The sequence below is a fragment of the Neopsephotus bourkii genome, unplaced genomic scaffold (assembly GCF_033783945.1).
Source record: "Neopsephotus bourkii isolate Nb327-2 ecotype Australia unplaced genomic scaffold, CSIRO-AGI_Nbou_v1 NB_234, whole genome shotgun sequence".
Lineage (NCBI taxonomy): Eukaryota > Metazoa > Chordata > Aves > Psittaciformes > Psittacidae > Neopsephotus > Neopsephotus bourkii.
The window spans coordinates 54,139-71,215 of NW_026900744.1; the positions used below are offsets into that span (position 1 = coordinate 54,139).

Here is a 17,077-nt window from a genome sequence, read left to right on the forward strand (position 1 = left end):
AATTGAATGCTTCAAAGCTTTGTTTCTCCAGAGGCTTTTTCCCTTCCTATAAAATAGACGTTATTGCAATGCATCCCCATGGCACCATGCCAGGCAAGAGCAGCCATCTGCACACACCAGAGCAAGCAGCTCACTTGTGCTTAGCCAAGAAGAAAAGGGGGGAAAAAGTTCATTCATGGACCACACAGCGTTAAGTTGGGGTACAGGGGCTGTATCTGTCCTGGATGCCTGCTCAGGGTCACCTCCAAACCTCAGCAGCATCTGGGCCATCCTTCACTTGAATCTTTCCTAAACTCTGCTGTGAGTTCCCCCAGCTATCCCAAAAGGCAAAGCAACCCCCCAGCTCCACACATGAATGCCTCTTCCAGTGGCATTCAACCATACTTTTGGGTTTGGGTCTCAACAGAGAGACTAAATGGGGCTCAGCTCTTCCCTGCAGCCTTCTCCTGTCGCACAGTTTGCATCTTGCTCCTTTCCCGCGTGTAGTGCAGTAAAACCTAGGAAACAAAACCAGCATCATTTTATAAACAATGTGTGCGAGGACCAAAATCAAAGCCCAGAACTCACATGACATATCCAATCCACGGGTTGCTCAGCGAAGAGAGGCTGAGAGAGCTGGGCTTGTTCAGCCTGGAGAAGAGTAGGTTCCTTAAGGGGAGACATTAGAGCAACTCCAGTGCCTAAAGGGGCCAACAAGAAATCTGCAGAGGGGCTTTTTACAAGGGCCTGCAGTGATGGGACAAGGGGAATGGCTTGAACCTGCCAGAGGGGAGACCGAGATGAGCTCTTAGGCAGAAGCTCTTCCCTGTGAGGGTGCTGAGGCGCTGGCACAGGGTGCCCAGAGAAGCTGTGGCTGCCCCATCCCTGGCAGTGCTCAAGGCCAGGTTGGACACAGGGGCTTGGAGCAAGCTGCTCTAGTGGAAGGTGTCCCTGCCCATGGCAGGGGTTGGAATTGGATGAGCTTTAAGGTCCCTTCCAACCCAAACCAGTTTGGGATTGTGTGATTTTCCCAACAGTTTACATCTTTAGACCCATTGTGCATCTCCCCACATGTATTTAAATATGCCTGTACAGACCTCACTGGGGAGAAACCCTTCATTCAGACTGGGGGTGAGCCAGGCAGAGATTTCTACCTTCCTGTACTTAGCATTGAAAATCCTTTATTAGTGATATAAAGCAATAGGAAATTAAAACCCCACTGCAACAAAAACCAAGCACCATGTTGCAGACCAGTGAGCATCTACCCTATCCTGTTCTGGGCTTACTGCTCCCTATGCATTCACCTGCCAGAAACCTCCACTCGCACTTGAAATAAATAGAGTAACATGAAAAGATCATAGCATCCCACATGCAAACCCATGTTTATTTGTAAATGTTAAGGGTGAATCCTCAAGACAATGGGGCAAAGTGGTGAGTGGTCAGCAATCACTCTTATTGCTTCCCAAACACTGACAATTAATGCCTTTCTCCATCTGTCTATCATAAGGAATGTTTCTTCTTGCTGTAGCCCCTGTGCATCACATCGCTATGTGCTTGACACACTGCTTGACATTTAATGGGACTTTAAAACCAGCAGGTGTGCAAGATGCAACCCTGGGTCAGACGGTGGGGATGAGAGGCTCCATCCAGTGCAACAAAACAAAGCAAAAATGCTCTTTTCTATGGTTTACAGCTGGTCACAAACAGGCCGGAGCACCAGAGCCCTCCCTAACCTCGGGGTCTAGTGCGGGCAGCGGATGGGAGGGGAGCGGGCGCCTCTGTCTCCATGGAAGTGCTTATCAAGTGGAAGGAAGTCATAATAAAATTTACTGCAGTTCCACAAAGTACCACTGTTTGCGTGTTATTAATCACTTACACGGGTCCCCGTCAGAGGAAATGGAGCCCCGACAGTGATTTATATGCTATTTAGATAACCTGGAGAGCGTATTCTGAGCTCCGTGCCCAGGCTGTTGTCCGCTGAGGTGTTCCCCCTCCTTCAAACACCCGGGGAGTCCCCCCTGGAGCCTTCCTTTTGCCTTCAAAGCCACCGCTCTCCTTATCAGGGCCACCGCCAAAGCAGGCGCTTTCCAAGCGCATCCGAACGCAGCAGCTTTTCCCATCGCTGCGAGATCAAACAGTCCCTCCTGCCTGCAAACAAAAACCTGGCTGGAAAACAAAGTGGCTTTCCCCTCTCTACGAGTCCCGAGGGACACCAAGTGCAGGCAGATGGTGATGCTGCGGATCCCACCCAGTGCTGAGCTCTTGCAGGGCAATGCCCAGCACAAGGCCCATCCCCTGCCTACCTCAGCATGAGAATATCCCATTGGGATGTTCATTTTGCAGTCGTAAAAGGGTTAATAAAGGGAGGTCAGTGTCCTTTTGAGAGTCATTTGCATAACTTTTCATTTTAACATACATTTTCACAGAATAGAATCATAGAATAGTTAGGGTTGGAAAGGACCTTAAGATCATCAAGTTCCAACCCCCCTGCCATGGCCAGGGACACCTCGCTCTAAACCATATCACCCAAGGCTTCGTCCAACCTGGCCTTGAACACGGCCAGGGATGGAGCATTCACAACCTCCCTGGGCAACCCATTCCAGTGCCTCACCACCCTAACAGGAAAAAAGTTCCTCCTTCTATCCAATCTAAACTTCCCCTGTTTAAGTTTTAACCCATCACCCCTTGTCCTATCACAACAGTCCCTAATGAAGAGTCCCTCCCCAGCTTACCCCTTGTCCTATCACTACAGTCCCCAATGAAGAGTCCCTCCCCAGCATCCCTATAGGCCCCCTTCAGGTACTGGAAGGCTGCTATGAGGTCTCCACGCAGCCTTCTCTTCTCCAGGCTGAACAGCCCCAACTTTCTCATCCTGTCTTCATATGGGAGGTGCTCCAGTCCCCTTATCATCCTCGTGGCCTCCTCTGGACTTGTTCCAACAGTTCCATGTCCTTTCTATGTTGAGGAAACCAGAACTGCACACAGTACTCCAGGTGAGGTCTCACAAGAGCAGGTGAGGTCTCACAAGAGCAGCCTGGGGTGCAATACACACAGGCAGCAGAAGGTGTTTGGGTTGCAAGTGTGTCTGAAGCACTGTCCTGGGCTTCAAGCAGAGTCCCACAGCCACTGGACCCCATGCAATGCAAGGGAGGACAGAGAGAAGAGTCCGCTCTGTTTGCTGTCACTGAGACCCAAGCTAACCACGTTATAGCCCTCCTTTTCTCCTCCTGATTCCTCCAGCAAAGCTGCTCCCGCTCATCATCCTTCACCCTACAAGCTGCTCTATGCTCCTGCAGGACAAGAAGTTGCTCTGTGGTCCACTCTTGGAGGCACAAGAAAGGACTCAGTGGACTCAAACCTGCAGGCTGGATGTGGCTCACTCTTTCTTCAAGAAGCTGCAAAACTTCTGTTTCTCCCCCCCACATACACCTTGCTTTCTCATTTTGGTAACTTCAGACCAGCAGCAAGGCCTGATTTCACTCAGTCTGAACCTGTGTAATCTGCATAGAAAAGCCCTCAATTCTCTCTTTCCATCCTGATTCGTTTCCTCCTGTGATGTGGAAGTTTCTGTATCCTTGACAAGTCCACATCTGTGTTTCTGAGGAAGCAGTTCGGGGTGATGGGGCAGTATTCAGGCTAGTCTCAGTTTCAGTAGAAGGGTTATTTCCCTTGCTCCTAATCTCTCCTGCATATCACATTTCCTCTGTTTCATAAATGAACAAATTTACTGTAATCATTGGAGTTTTCCTTCAAAATTAAAGGCAGGCTAATACAGAACTATGCACGTATTAACTCTGACTTTGCTTTTGTGACATCAGATGTCTCTTAACCAAAAACATATTGTTTTGTGAAGTCTAGTGATTTTAGGCACCTTCAAAACAAGGGAGTTAACCGCCCATTAACTATTAACCTTTCTTCATCATAAACAACCCAGCTCCAGATCAATGGTGTTGACATTTGCTTTCGCAAATGCAAGTGTTTGTTTCTATCTCTCTGTAAACAGAGGTAATGTCTTCATGGCCTTTTCGTTTTAGTTGACATTGAGAAACACACAGTGTAAAGACACAGCCCAGAAAGCCCTGGCTGCAGGGCTGGCTCTTCTGGGGAGGTTCGGAGTCTCATGCTAAGGGTGGCTCCGAGGTTCAAGCAGAGCTCCATGGGTTGGAGTGCTTGAAATCCAGAAGCTTTCTTAGAAGTTCATTTGGATGAATGAACGTTCCCCAGATCTGACGTTTGGCCTCTGCGCCATTTCAGCCATGCCCCAGGCAAGCCTAGGATTCAGGACCACACGTTTGGTGGGGCAGATGCCCTCACCTCTGCCTGGATGAGATAAACTACATTAAAAAGCAAGAGAGGCTGGAGCCAAGTATTGGAGAGAAAAAGGCCATCTGCTGCCCAGAGAAGCTGTGGCTGCCCCATCCCTGGCAGTGCTCAAGGCCAGGTTGGACACAGGGGCTTGGAGCAAGCTGCTCTAGTGGAAGGTGTCCCTGCCCATGGCAGGGGCTGGAATTGGATGAGGTTTAAGGTCCCCTTCAACCCAAACCATTCTATAATTGCTCCATGGTACAACCGCTGTATTTGCTGGAGCTTCTTTTGTCCCAGTCAGGTCACTGGTAAGGGAAGACAAACACTGCAAAGTGAAATGTGTCCTCACATGGGTTCTGTCAGGGAGCAATAGGGTCAGAGTGGAAATACAGGAAGATGCCAGAGAAAGGTTCCTTCCTATTCCCCCAAAACCTACTGGAAAATAGGCTGCATGCATTTCACTGTTTTCCAGTCTAGAGGCTGCACCTGGGGCTGTTGATACCAATGCTACTTCTTCCCATTTTTTCCCTCTATCCCATGCTGCAGCTCAGAGCTGCTGTCTGAAGCAACCACTAGAGAAAGGATTTAACAGCCCAGAAGACCCAGGCATGGCATCCCTGTCTCTGCTTCAACCACAAGCTCCCACACTGGCCACAAGGCTAAAAATAAATGAGAGCTATGTAAATCAGAGAGCAAGATGTACTTTTCCTTCAGTCCTGCAGGTCTGAGCAGGAGCAGCTAAAAGAACGGAACGGTTTTGTTGTTTTCCTCAGCTTACTTTGATCCTCCCATGGCTAAGTTATGAAATGGTGGTAGCACATTTATTGACTCCAAGCATTCATTCAGAAGCTGCAGACCACCGAAACCCACAATTTTACTCATGGAGCAATCCCTCTCCCAACAGAAGCACCAGTTTCAGGCTCATAAATAACAACAGTAGAGAAAGAAGAAAAGCCTAAATCAGATGGGGAGAGAGGGTTCAATAACAAACACAGCTTGCTTTTCAAAACAGCCTTGCAAAAATGCTGTTTGTACCACAGGTCTCAGCTGGACAATACAAGGAATGTCAGGAATCTTATTTCTCGAGTCCATTCTTTGGGGAAAAGGCAGTTTTTAAGAAATACCTGATGATACGATCCTGAAAACAATTCTATAAATCACAGCTGATTCAGCCCCGAAACAGCTATTTTGGAGCTCCAGCAACCATGGCAAGAGACGTGCACATATCTATTACTTTTGGTCTGTGTTTCTTTCAGGACAGTTTATTCCAAGACCTAAGTGCTTTGCACGTATCTTCTTAGAACCATAGAATCCCAGACTGGTTGGGGTTGGGAGGAACCATAAAGCTCATCCAGTTCCAACCCCTGCCACGGGCAGGGACCCCTTCCACTGGAGCAGCTTGCTCCAAGCCCCTGTGTCCAACCTGGCCTTGAGCACTGCCAGGGATGGGGCAGCCACAGCTTCTCTGGGCACCCTGTGCCAGCGCCTCAGCACCCTCACAGGGGAGAGCTTCTGCCCAAGGTCTGATCTAAACCTGCCCTCTTTCATTATCATATTTTTCTGTTTCATGTTTTAATCACCTCCTCAGCACACAAAATAGCCGCGTTTCCTCACTGACTCCTCTCCATCCTCTTGTGAGACAGCAGCGAGCACAGTGGCAGCTTCACCAGCATGGCTGACAGCAAGCAAAGGACAGAAACTACAAGAACTCATCCCAGTTTTCCCCATGGCATTGCCTAATTGGCAGTGACAAGCAGCAGAGATGCAAAGGCATCTACTGCCCACCAGAACCCCCCAGGTCATGGGATCAGCTGTGTGTCTACACTCACTGCATCAGCAAGGTATCAAAGGAGACATCCAGAGTGAATCTCCAGACCTGCTGGATGTAAAGCTCTGTTCCTTGCGTGCCTGTGACACAGAGCAGAGATGTGACACAGGAGCTTCCTGAGGATGGATGGGCTAGTTAACACACTGGCTGTCTCTGTGTAGCTGCTTGGAAGGAGCTGGCTTAAAGGATGGAGGCTTGATGGGCAGGCAGGGAGTCTGTGTGCTTCTTTGACAGGCTGCAGTAGCAATCTTTTGGGTGGAAAAATGATGAAAGCTTTGGAAACCGAAGGATCATTTCAGGGAAGGTTGAGGGAGGATTTAAAGTAAACTGGGATGGTGTCTGCACCAGGATGCCAGCACTGCCAGGTACCCTGTGAGGAGGCCACCCTTACAGCCCATCTCCTTCCTGGAGGAGGTGATTTCCTGGCCATGAAGCTGAGGATTATTGAAGGTCTTACCACTTTTCCCAGACAAGGAAGATGACGTGGCATCAAGAGAGCAACTGAACAAGGCTGGGTGTTGGGAGACGTCGTCATCATGGATGGTCTGTGCAGGAACAGCATCACAGCACAGCTCAGCCACCTTCCCCTCCTCAGTGCCTGTGTGTAACCCTGTAACAGGGCAGGGAGCAGAGGCTGATGATGGCAGTAGACAGATTCCCATGCCCAGAAAATCATGGCTTCACAGGAAAAAAACATGTTCATAGAAACATAGAATGGTTTGGGTTGGAAGGGACCTTAAAGCTCATCCAGTTCCAACCCCTGCCATGGGCAGGGACCCCTTCCACTAGAGCAGCTTGCTCCAAGCCCCGGTGTCCAACCTGGCCTTGAACACTGCCAGGGATGGGGCAGCCACAGCTTCTCTGGGCACCCTGTGCCAGCGCCTCAGCACCCTCACAGGGGAGAATTTCTCCCTAATATCCAATGTTCTTCAGGTACATCTCATGTCTACCAAATGCCACAGACCTGTTGGCTTGCTCCACCATTAGCTCTGTATGGACAGCCTCCACATCGACCTTGGTGGTACCCAAGTTCATCCTCCCTCCCTCCAGCCCCAGCTGCAGGGCACTGGGGTGTCTCAGCTGGTGCTGCCCCATATCCACAGTCACTTTGGCCCTGCTACCCGCAGTGTCAGTGGCTGAATTCCCCTCATTTGAGTGCTGCCCTAAGTGATTAACCAGACAAACACCACCCCACGGCAGACCAGCTGGACGGGTGACTTGAAAGCAGTTTTGCTCATGATGCGCTTGGACTCTTGCTTGGCGAGAGCGAAGGGTGAAGCTAAAAACATCACCCACCAGTGAGCACAGTTTTGCATTTCAAAGAAAAAACAATTTTACTTGCTAATAAATGATTTGTTTATTTACCCTTTCCTCCCAGAGAATGGCTTCATGGCTGCAAGTCCAGATAACTTATGCTTCTATTTAACCCACATGTGACTTCGAGGTCATCCATTCAGGGAAGTGTAGTATTTCTTACCATGGTATGGAACAAAAATAGGGCTGGACTCTTGCCAGATGGGAGGTTTGTATCTCCCCATGCAGAAGACACCCAAGTGGCAGTCTGGCTGGTGGCCATACGTAGGGGGAGAGGTCAGGAGCCGTCCATCAGGTTGGGTCCTTTCTGGGTGAGCATAGCCGAGTCAGTAAGTAGTTAAGTCTCCTGCTCCATGCCTGGAATTGGAAAAGCCATTGGGAGTGGTGTTATTTTGCTGTGCAGTACAGCACAAACTGTCAGCTGGTTTGTTTTGTTTGCTAATGTAGCCCAACAGGTGACTGGTGGGTGAATTTAATCCGCTGGAGAACACACAGTTCCTGGATAGGTTTTGAGATATGCCCAATAGTGAAGCCATTTCCCTGGACACCTACAAGGGTTGGGGTTGCGAGTTGTTTGCTTCCCCTTTGCTTTGTTTTTAACAGAGAGCAGACCTCATTTATTGGAACAGGAAAACCAAGCGCTCTATTAAAGTCATGATTACGCTGCCGCCAAGTATTTGGGATGCTGGAGTTAGGAGTTTTCCTTCACTAAGAAAAATCTCCCTGATCCCCTTCACAGGTAAATCTCTACACACCTTTCAAAGGTCAGCTTTCCTTTGTGTTCCCCTTGTGTCAGAATCATTTGTTTCATACTGGTAAGTTTCAGATGAAAACAAGAGTATCTCAGTGATTCAGAACTGAAGCACCCCTGTTCAGGTTTGCAGTAGAAAACAGCTTTCTAATGAGACATTTGTGTGTCTTCAGGAGCTCCAACCATCACCCAAAGAGAAGACTGCAGTGCTACAGATGCTGTCTAATTAATCCTCCCTGCACCTTTGGTGTATAGAGGGTATTAACCTCAATTTACAGATCAGAAATAGGAGGCAGGAGGGAGATGATTGACAGCTGTAACGAGCACATTGCTTCACTCAGCCAAGGATTACAGCTCATGGCTCCCAATTCCCTCATTAGTAAGCTATATAGCTCTTCCAATGGACCAGAAATGAATATTGGGGAATAAAGCAAAATATTTTCCTTTAGATGTTTGTGTTCCTGCAAAATACCTTGCTACTGAAGGTGATTACAAGCCCTGCTTCTGCCACTGTCACCTCTCCTGGCTTTGTTAATGACAAATTCATCTTGAGGGAGGAAATATCTGCTGTCACACCACGTCATAGGAGGAAGCATTACAGAAATGTAACTATTCAGCAGTCTTCAGGGGATCTGGCTGTGCCGGGGGCTGTTCTTCACATGCTGCTTAAGGCTCCCATGCTGCTTTATTTGCTGAGCGTTTCGGTCCTGGTGCCAATGGAAGCCAGTTTCATCAACAGTGTTTTCTGGCAAGAGAACATAAAATTGATTAAAAATTAATTCAAATCACCTTAGTAAAATCTTAGAACTTTGTGTAAGTCCAACAAGTGAAAACCAACACTGCGCTGTAGATGACACAGCTTTTTTGCATACATTGAGGCTGTTCAGCCTGGAGAAGAGAAGGCTGCATAAAGACCTCAGAGCAGCTTCCAGTAGCTGACATGGGCCTGCAAGGATGCCAGAGACAGACTCTTCATCAGGGGCTGTAGCAACAGGACAAGGGGTAATGGGTTAAAACTTAAACAGGGGAAGTTTAGATTGGATATAAGGAGGAAATTCTTTCCTCTTAGGGTGGTGAGGCTCTGGAATGGGTTGCCCAGGGAGGTTGTGAATGCTCCATCCCTGGCAGTGTTCACGGCCAGGTTGGACAGAGCCTTGGGTGGCATGGTTTAGTGTGAGGTGTCCCTGCCCATGGCAGGGGGGTTGGAACTGGATGATCTTAAGGTCCTTTCCAACCCTAACTATTCTATGATCCTATGATTCTAGGATCTTAAGGTCCTTTCCAACCCTAACTATTCTGTGGTTACATGCAAGCAGCAGGCCTTCGTGCAGGCAACAATCCCTAGGAGAAATTCCAGTGGCTCCAAGGCATTGCCCCATGACAGTTGATTTCATTATTGCATCTCTTCAAAGGGTACAGAAGAACACATCACAGTGTCACAGAGATGCTTGTGGATTTATGGCCTCATCCTACCTACTCAAACCCCTTCTATATCTCCTATCTGTGGACTTTAAATCTTAAACTCCTGGAGGTACTTTGGGTTTAACAGAGAGGTTTTCCAGAAGAAAGTTGTTTGGGTTTCCCCCCACACTGGAAAAGAAACATTTTTCTATCAAAATCTGTAAGATGCGTAATTGTGCTGCAAAAAGTATTCCCATTTTCCTGAAACGGAAGGGTTGACGCCACCCCGACTGGAACACCGCAACTTTCCCTTTCACTTGCAATACAATGATACAATTTCTGAGAAGGGAAAAACACTTTCATCAGTGAAAAAAAAACCACCCCAGTTTATTTTTGTTTTTGAGATTTTCTTCCCCTTTGGAAACTTTTATTTTTTTCCTGTCATTCCAGAATGTGTTTTCTCTGATTCCAGATTTTTTCCATAAATAACAAGTCCGATTCCTGCCCTGCTCTGTTGCATCCTTTCTGCAGGGTCCTCCCAGGAATGGCATGCCTCAAGGATTAAAGAGATGTAATGTTTGTAGAGAGATAAAGATTAAGTTCACTCCGTTCTTAGACCCCATGCCGGCTCCGAGCACGAGGCTGGATTTCACTTTGCATGAGTTATCACAACTGAAACTGCTCTTCAGTGGAAACCACTATGCAACCATCCATTTGCAGTTGTAAAAGTCAATATATTTAAGCCTGCAGTGCATAACAATGACCCCTATGGATCCTCCAACGTTTTTCTTGGATCTTTATAAGCCTGGTTTTAATATATTACTCATCTAAATTGTTCCTGGGACTTGATTATTTGCTGGAGTTAAATATCCAACCTTAAAAGATTTTTAAACATGTGGATGCTGAATTCCCCACTGCACTAGGCTTCATTTAGCTCAACTAAAACTGCCATGCCATAAAAAAATGCTTAAAAACATCTCAAACGCACTGCTCTCCTGGTTGGTGGAAGCTCCCCAGGCAGGATTCCTTAGTGATGATAATCTCTGGTTTTGGCTGGCTCTGTTTAGTTCCCTGGAAGAATAAAATCCAGTTTTCACTGAGCTGGATATTGAGGTGAAAACAGAGGGCACAGCCATCCCCGCTCCCCTGCAGTGTCCTTCCCCGTAAGTACATGGATACTGGATGTTCCCCAAGGAAAAAAATGTGGCAAGCCAAGCGATCTACAAAACAATATTGATTTATGCTCTGCCTCTGAAAAGGGGATGAAATCACCCTTGTTTGCATGTGCAAGGGCTCGCTGCATTCCTTCCAGTCACCGGGGCTGTGGAGAGCCCTCCTTGGTATTCAAAGGCAAATCCCTGCAGATCCATCCCAGCACAGGGCCAGTCCCTTTGTAACCATCAACTGCTGGGGCAAAGCCTGCTGAATCCAAAGCAGATCAAAGCCTGTTCAGCCTTTGCCTGGTTTGCTTTCCAAGAGCCAGCTCCTTTTCAGGATGCTGGTGTAAATTAGGGGCCAGTCTGTTGAAGGAGATGGAGCTATAGGAGAAAAGAACTGGGTCAAAACCCAAAGAAGCCAAAAACCACTGCACAGAGTTCAGCAGGCGAGTTTCCTTCCCTATTTCTTCCACAAAGGAGAACTGGGTCATCTTGCAAATAACAGCACAGAGCCCAGATTTTTCCCCCTCCTCCCCTTTTCTATATGGAAGGGCAATTGGGCAATCATGTGAAGAAATGCATAAAGCTCAGCACAAGGTGCAGGGATTTTTTCCTCCTCCTCCTCGAAATAATCTTCCCTTTTGTTCTACAGCAATGAACACTAAAAGGGGGATGCTTTCAGAGTGTTAGGATGGTGTTCAAAGGCAGCACCATACATTTACCCCTAAACCATCAGGTTTGTCTGCCTTTATGACTGAAGTTTGGGGGGAAACACCCCAATTTATGCACCTTTGATTGATATCTGTGGGAATTCAGAGTGTCTTTATCGCAGCCATGCAGTCAGATTTCTGCGGGTTTGGCCACAGAGCCTCCCTCCAGCTTCAACAACTTGATATCCAGAATGAATAAATCTGATCTGTGCATGCTTTTACAACCCCCTTGTCTTATTCCCCCAGGGAAAAATATCATCTGCCCTACTGTTGACTGCTGGGATTTACCCCCACAGTATCTCTCCCATCAACATGTGATTAATCACCCTAATCCAGCAGGCACCTCTCAGGAACTCAAGACCTTTTACAAGCCTTAATTAAGCCTTGCAACATCCCCGTAAAATAGGTTGAAGCTGGGGTTAAATGATTTGCCCGAGGTGACAGAGCAAATCAGAAGCAGGGATAGAAATCAGAAGGAAAGCTGCTTCTGAACCACATGCCTGGCTCCCAGGACTGATGCAGGATAGCAAAGGCTTTCTATTTCTCTTTGGAGATGGGGTCCTACAGCCACCAAAGCCATGCAACCATGCAGGGAGGCTTCCCCAGCTCTCACCCACTGCCTCCGTCCCTTCAGCCCAGGCATCCCCTGCAAGCCCAGCCTTCCACTTGCCCATGGTCCACATTGGCAGCTCCCTAACCTACTACTTGTACAAGCTTTAAGCGCCTGTAAAGTGGCAGCTGAACCCTGCCCTGGAGCTGACCATCTTTCATGAGCCACCTCTCCCCATTTGACACCCAAATTGGAGTCAGACCCTCGACACTTGGCACATCATCAATTGCAGAGAAATCAGAGCCAGGTGTGAGGATGCTGGGGAACGGGAATCTCCCTCATGGCCTCTGTAATCAGAGGGGAAAATCACAGCCAGGAGGGTGAATCCAGGGAAGCCTTAAGGGAGGCAAAATTAGTGAAGGAGGGGAAAATGCATAACCTCTCTTCATGGTTTGGGAGCTCCTGACACCTTGCCATGGGGCTTTTAGTGGGATCACTTCTTTTCTAGACCCAGGTATTAAGGAGTCTCATGCAGGTGGCGGGGAGGGCTGACCATGTGCTTGCTTCTTTCTCTCCATCAAGTTAGGAAACACAATCGTGGGTTTCTGAGGTTGGTTTTCTTTTCTATTTCCCAGGAAAAAAATCTTTGCTTTGTTTTCCCTTAATTTGCCCCAGGTTTTCATAGCAGACTGTATCATTAAACAAACAAACCAGCAACCCAAAATCAATGTTCTCTCAGCTGGTTTAGTGGTTTCCTCGATGACCCAGCAGCAAAAGCAGACTGGCAGGGGAAGGAAGATCTCTCCCTGTGGTACCCACCAAAGTGGGATCTGTTGGGAAAGACAAATACCCACAGCTCCAGGAAAATGTCAGTTTTCCTTAAAGAAGAGGGTTCCCCTATCCTTCCCTCCACTGCTTGCACCACTTCTTCAATGTATTCCTAAAGGTCATCCAAGGAAACATTATTCCTAGAAGATTCCTCCTCCCCCAGCACTTTACATCTCCTCTCACAAACTTTACACAGCTTGGCATAACATTGACTAAATCAAATATAACCAATTCTGTGAGGAAATGATGGTCTGAGGCCCTCACGCATGCTCTGCCTGTGAGAAGGAGGGAGAGCATCAGCCCTTTACAGCACTGCTGAAAGCTTTAATGAAACATGAGAATAAGCAAAGCCACCAGATCCCCACTACTGTTTGGCATCTGCCTTATCTATTTTCTTGGGGGCCAGCTCATGTCCTTGGCATATATCTAACCTGAGGGACATCCTGCCAAAGAGATTAACAATTCAGACAGAAAGCATTATCCACTGATGTGATGCCCTGCACACAAAGGACCTCTCCAACCCAGTGGCCTTGTCTACCATGACTCCCTGGAGACAGCCTCTGCAGCACACCAGCTGATGGGGACAGAAGGCTGGTAGAGCTGGTGGCCCCATGCAGCATCCCTGGGGATGCTCTCGCGTGCCGGTCCCAGGAACAGCTTGTCTCCAGGTTCGCTTTGGTGTACACATCTGGGCAAGTGGCATACCGCAGCGCTCAGGCATCTCTGCCTCGAGAGGTCCCCTGGGAGCTGCATCAAAAATGCTCCTCTTCCTTCTTCACTTCTGCTCTGCAGTTGTATCATCCCCCCTGTCACACACATGCTGTGCACAATCAGCACACGAATTCCAGCGACTCCGACCATCCCTGTCCGATGCGCTCGGTCTGGAAGTAGTTAATACAGAAGGTGCCAGGAAATGGTGCTAAAAATAAGCTGCGTGGCTCCTCCATACAACATGCCATGCCTTACACGTGGCTTTTTTAGTGTGGTTCTTCAGAGCAGCCCTTTACAGAACATGCTCCTGGGGTTGTTTTTCCTACACCTATTTCAACATCCCGAGCCGAGCCACAGGCAACGGGTGGGTTGCTCCCCCATTGCATCCTCTTGCGAGACCAGTGCTCCCAGCTCCCTCAGTCCTTCTGGCAAGTTTTGCAACATTTGGCTATTTTGAAACCTTAAGATAAATTTCCAGGGCTTGTGTTTACAGCAAAAAGGCTTGGAAACACGGATCCTAAACCCCGGAAGACAAACAGACACAACTCTTCATTTCGCTGTTCTTCTAATCCCAACAATTTCAGTGAAGTACTTGGGTTCTCAATAGGATTGGGCTTTTTTCCCTGCCTTTCAGAAACACTTCCAGACATACAAATAGTCTCACCAGCTGGGCGGGAATATGGGCAATCAGAAAGTGCACAGAAAATGCTAATTAAAACGAGCTGAAAGCTCAGCATTTTCCCTGTCAGGCTCCCCTGTCTGCATTGGCAGCTCTAAACTCGTCTCTCCACACTGCAAGGGGAGATGGGCGAGCATCCTGTTTCAAACACCCAAAGGTGCAGGTCCTTCTTCCATAGATCCCATTACTGGGGTACAGTCACACGCTGCACCACCCATTTCCTTAAGTCAGCCATGGTACTGCTTCTGTTATCAGCTGAGTAAAATAGCACTTGTTCCACAGAGAGCAGCTAGGAAACAGTTAATCCCAATTAGTTCAAACCAGCAGATATCATTCTTTATATTTTGGCAGTTCTTGTTTTGAAGGAAAAAATATGTTTGTGTTCTTGGAGTCGGTCTGAACAATAAAATCGGATGCCAATTTTCTGGTCTAAATTAGGTGAAAGACCAGACTTTTTATCATATGTGTGCGTGTCTGTGTGCGCTGTTCTGGTGCATGTTTATTTTATTCCTCTGTATATTTACCATCAAAATCACAGGCTGCCCCAGAGCATGCCGCAGTGTGGCAGGGAAACACGACAGCCCACTTCATTTGCTGAGGTTGGGAATGGAACCTGGCACCAGGAAAATGTGAGCCGCTATCAACTGCAGAAGGAGATAATTGCCAGAAGATAAACATTATAAAGTCAGTCCTTGTCAGCATATCAAGTCGAAGCCTTTCCAGGGTGTGTGAATAAGGGGTTTAAACTTCTGCACTGGTTGAGGTGTTTTCATGTCTGATTTTAGTGTTTAACACTGAAAAATATCAGAACTCCGGGCTTCAAAGAGGCTAAAATCAAAAGGATTAATGAGCGGTAAAATGCCACGGTCAAAACAACCCAAGGCTGGCACATCTTGTCCATTGGGAGCCCACAGCCAAGGTGCAGGCACCACTGCCCCATCAAATGGGAAGGAAAAGAATATGTGCTAAATAAGCACATTTTCAGCTCTGCTCCACACACTGTTCCCATCTGCTGAGATCAGCTATAGGAGCCCAAGCAGCGGGCAGCGATGCCGTGTTACCACCTTTCACTGGCCGTGTCACAGGGCACAACCCAACCTGTGTGATCCACCCGGGAAGGCTCCAATTCCCATGTGTTTCTTTCCATGCAAGTGAGCTTTTCATAACACTGTTTTCAATGCTCATTGTCTTCAGATGTCACTAATTTTCAGGGCAGGCAAGAGGATGCCAGACTCGCACTCAGCACAGACGCCGGCACGCAATGGAGAAACTATTCCTGCAGTGGAGCACAAGATAGAACACAACCCAGCCAAAATGTGCCTGGTTCATCAGCCAGCAGCAGCTCGGCTCACAGCACGACCCTCCCCATCCAAAATCCATCCAAACCCTGTCTTCTAGTCATCAGTGGAGGTGCACAGCTATGGGGAGAGCTCGCTGACATCTGGTTTCTGCTCACTGAACTAGGAGAGCGCTTTTGACATTAAATCTCTGACACCCAGTTTACCTCCTTCATATTGTGTTTGCAACACTAGAGGGAGACAGGTTTCAAATCAGGTTTTGCAATGAGAAACCAAGATTTATCAATGATGGAAAGCATCCAGATTTGCTTGCAGAGCCCAATGTACCCAGGAGAAAGTAGGTGCCACCTCTGAGCATGTCCAGCTGCAGTCTGAGCAGTCCACTTCCAAACAGGGATTCAAGAGTATTTGGGGCATTTGACTCAAGAAATGCACATAAAAGATAACATTTGAGCACAGGCTTAAATTTAAGCCCATATTGTAGAGCTTTCTGGCACAAGGGCTCGACCAAGGATTAAGAGCCACACACCGTATTACTCTTAATTGAGCTACTGTCTTCCCATATGCTTTCCCCTGGGGAGATCAGTGGCTGGCTTATGAGTTCAAGCAACAACACCAGTTAAAAGACTATTTGAACAATTGCAGTTGGCAGTTCTCTGAATAATATGAATGTTATAGAGTGTCGGAAAATGTCGTATCATCAATTTTCTGGTTTCCTGCACTCATTGCTTTTGATCTCCACTAAAAGATTTATGGAATGGCTTTCATTTTTACATTAACCTACTCCAAATTACACCAATTGAGAGCTGGGTTGGGTTTTTTTTCCTTAAACATCCAAAGAGAGGTTTTTAAAGCCGAGCCTTTTCATTCCTTCCAGTTTTGATTGTTTGAAGCGAAGGGCTGTTTTGGCAGGTTTATGGGATGGCGTCTGTTTTGCTGACAGACATGCCTGATAGATTGCTTTTTCATGTTTTAGTTTTGGAGCCATTTGCTGCGTTATCTGCATTTGAAAACCAATTTAGTTTGACTTAAAAGTTAAATCAAATATATGGAAATAGCAGCTTTGCTTGCAATCAGATCTTACATCTATCCTGTTGAGCATCTTTCCCTCATTGTAGGTGAAATGCAGTGATGAAGAAAGTGATTCCTTCCCCTCCAGCAATGCCCACATTCAGTCATTATTGCTCATAGACATGGACCAATTCCTCCCCATGAGCCACTCAATGCCTTGAAATGTGAATAAAGGTACTTCTTGCACTGCCTGGCTAACCTAAAGAGGCTATGGATGAGTGTGAAATTAAAACATTCCTTAAAAAACAAGGTTACAGCAGCCAGGACATTTGACGTAGATGATCTCGCACAGCGGTGAATTATAGAGGGACCACAGTGTACATGAAGGATTATTTCCTTTCATTTGTACTGGGTATTCAATCATTTGGAGCCTTTGAGCTCGGCCTAGGAATTGCATTCCAGGAATTTGTTGGTGTTTAACAAGACTATTTTTACTAACCTGTGCCACAGCAGAAGTGTGGGATGAGATAGAGAAAAAACCCTGAGAACTTCCAG

General features: G+C 47.4%; 1 long non-coding RNA gene across 1 annotated transcript in view; it reads right to left on the reverse strand.

The window, feature by feature from the left end:
* Window positions 1–7,444: 7,444 nt before the first annotated feature.
* LOC133207681 (uncharacterized) overlaps window positions 7,445–17,077 on the reverse strand; it is a 99,111-nt gene continuing 89,478 nt past the window's right edge. The window contains exon 2 of the long non-coding RNA XR_009724122.1: window positions 7,445–8,922. This is a non-coding gene — a long non-coding RNA (uncharacterized LOC133207681). The remainder of the gene's footprint in view (window positions 8,923–17,077) is intronic.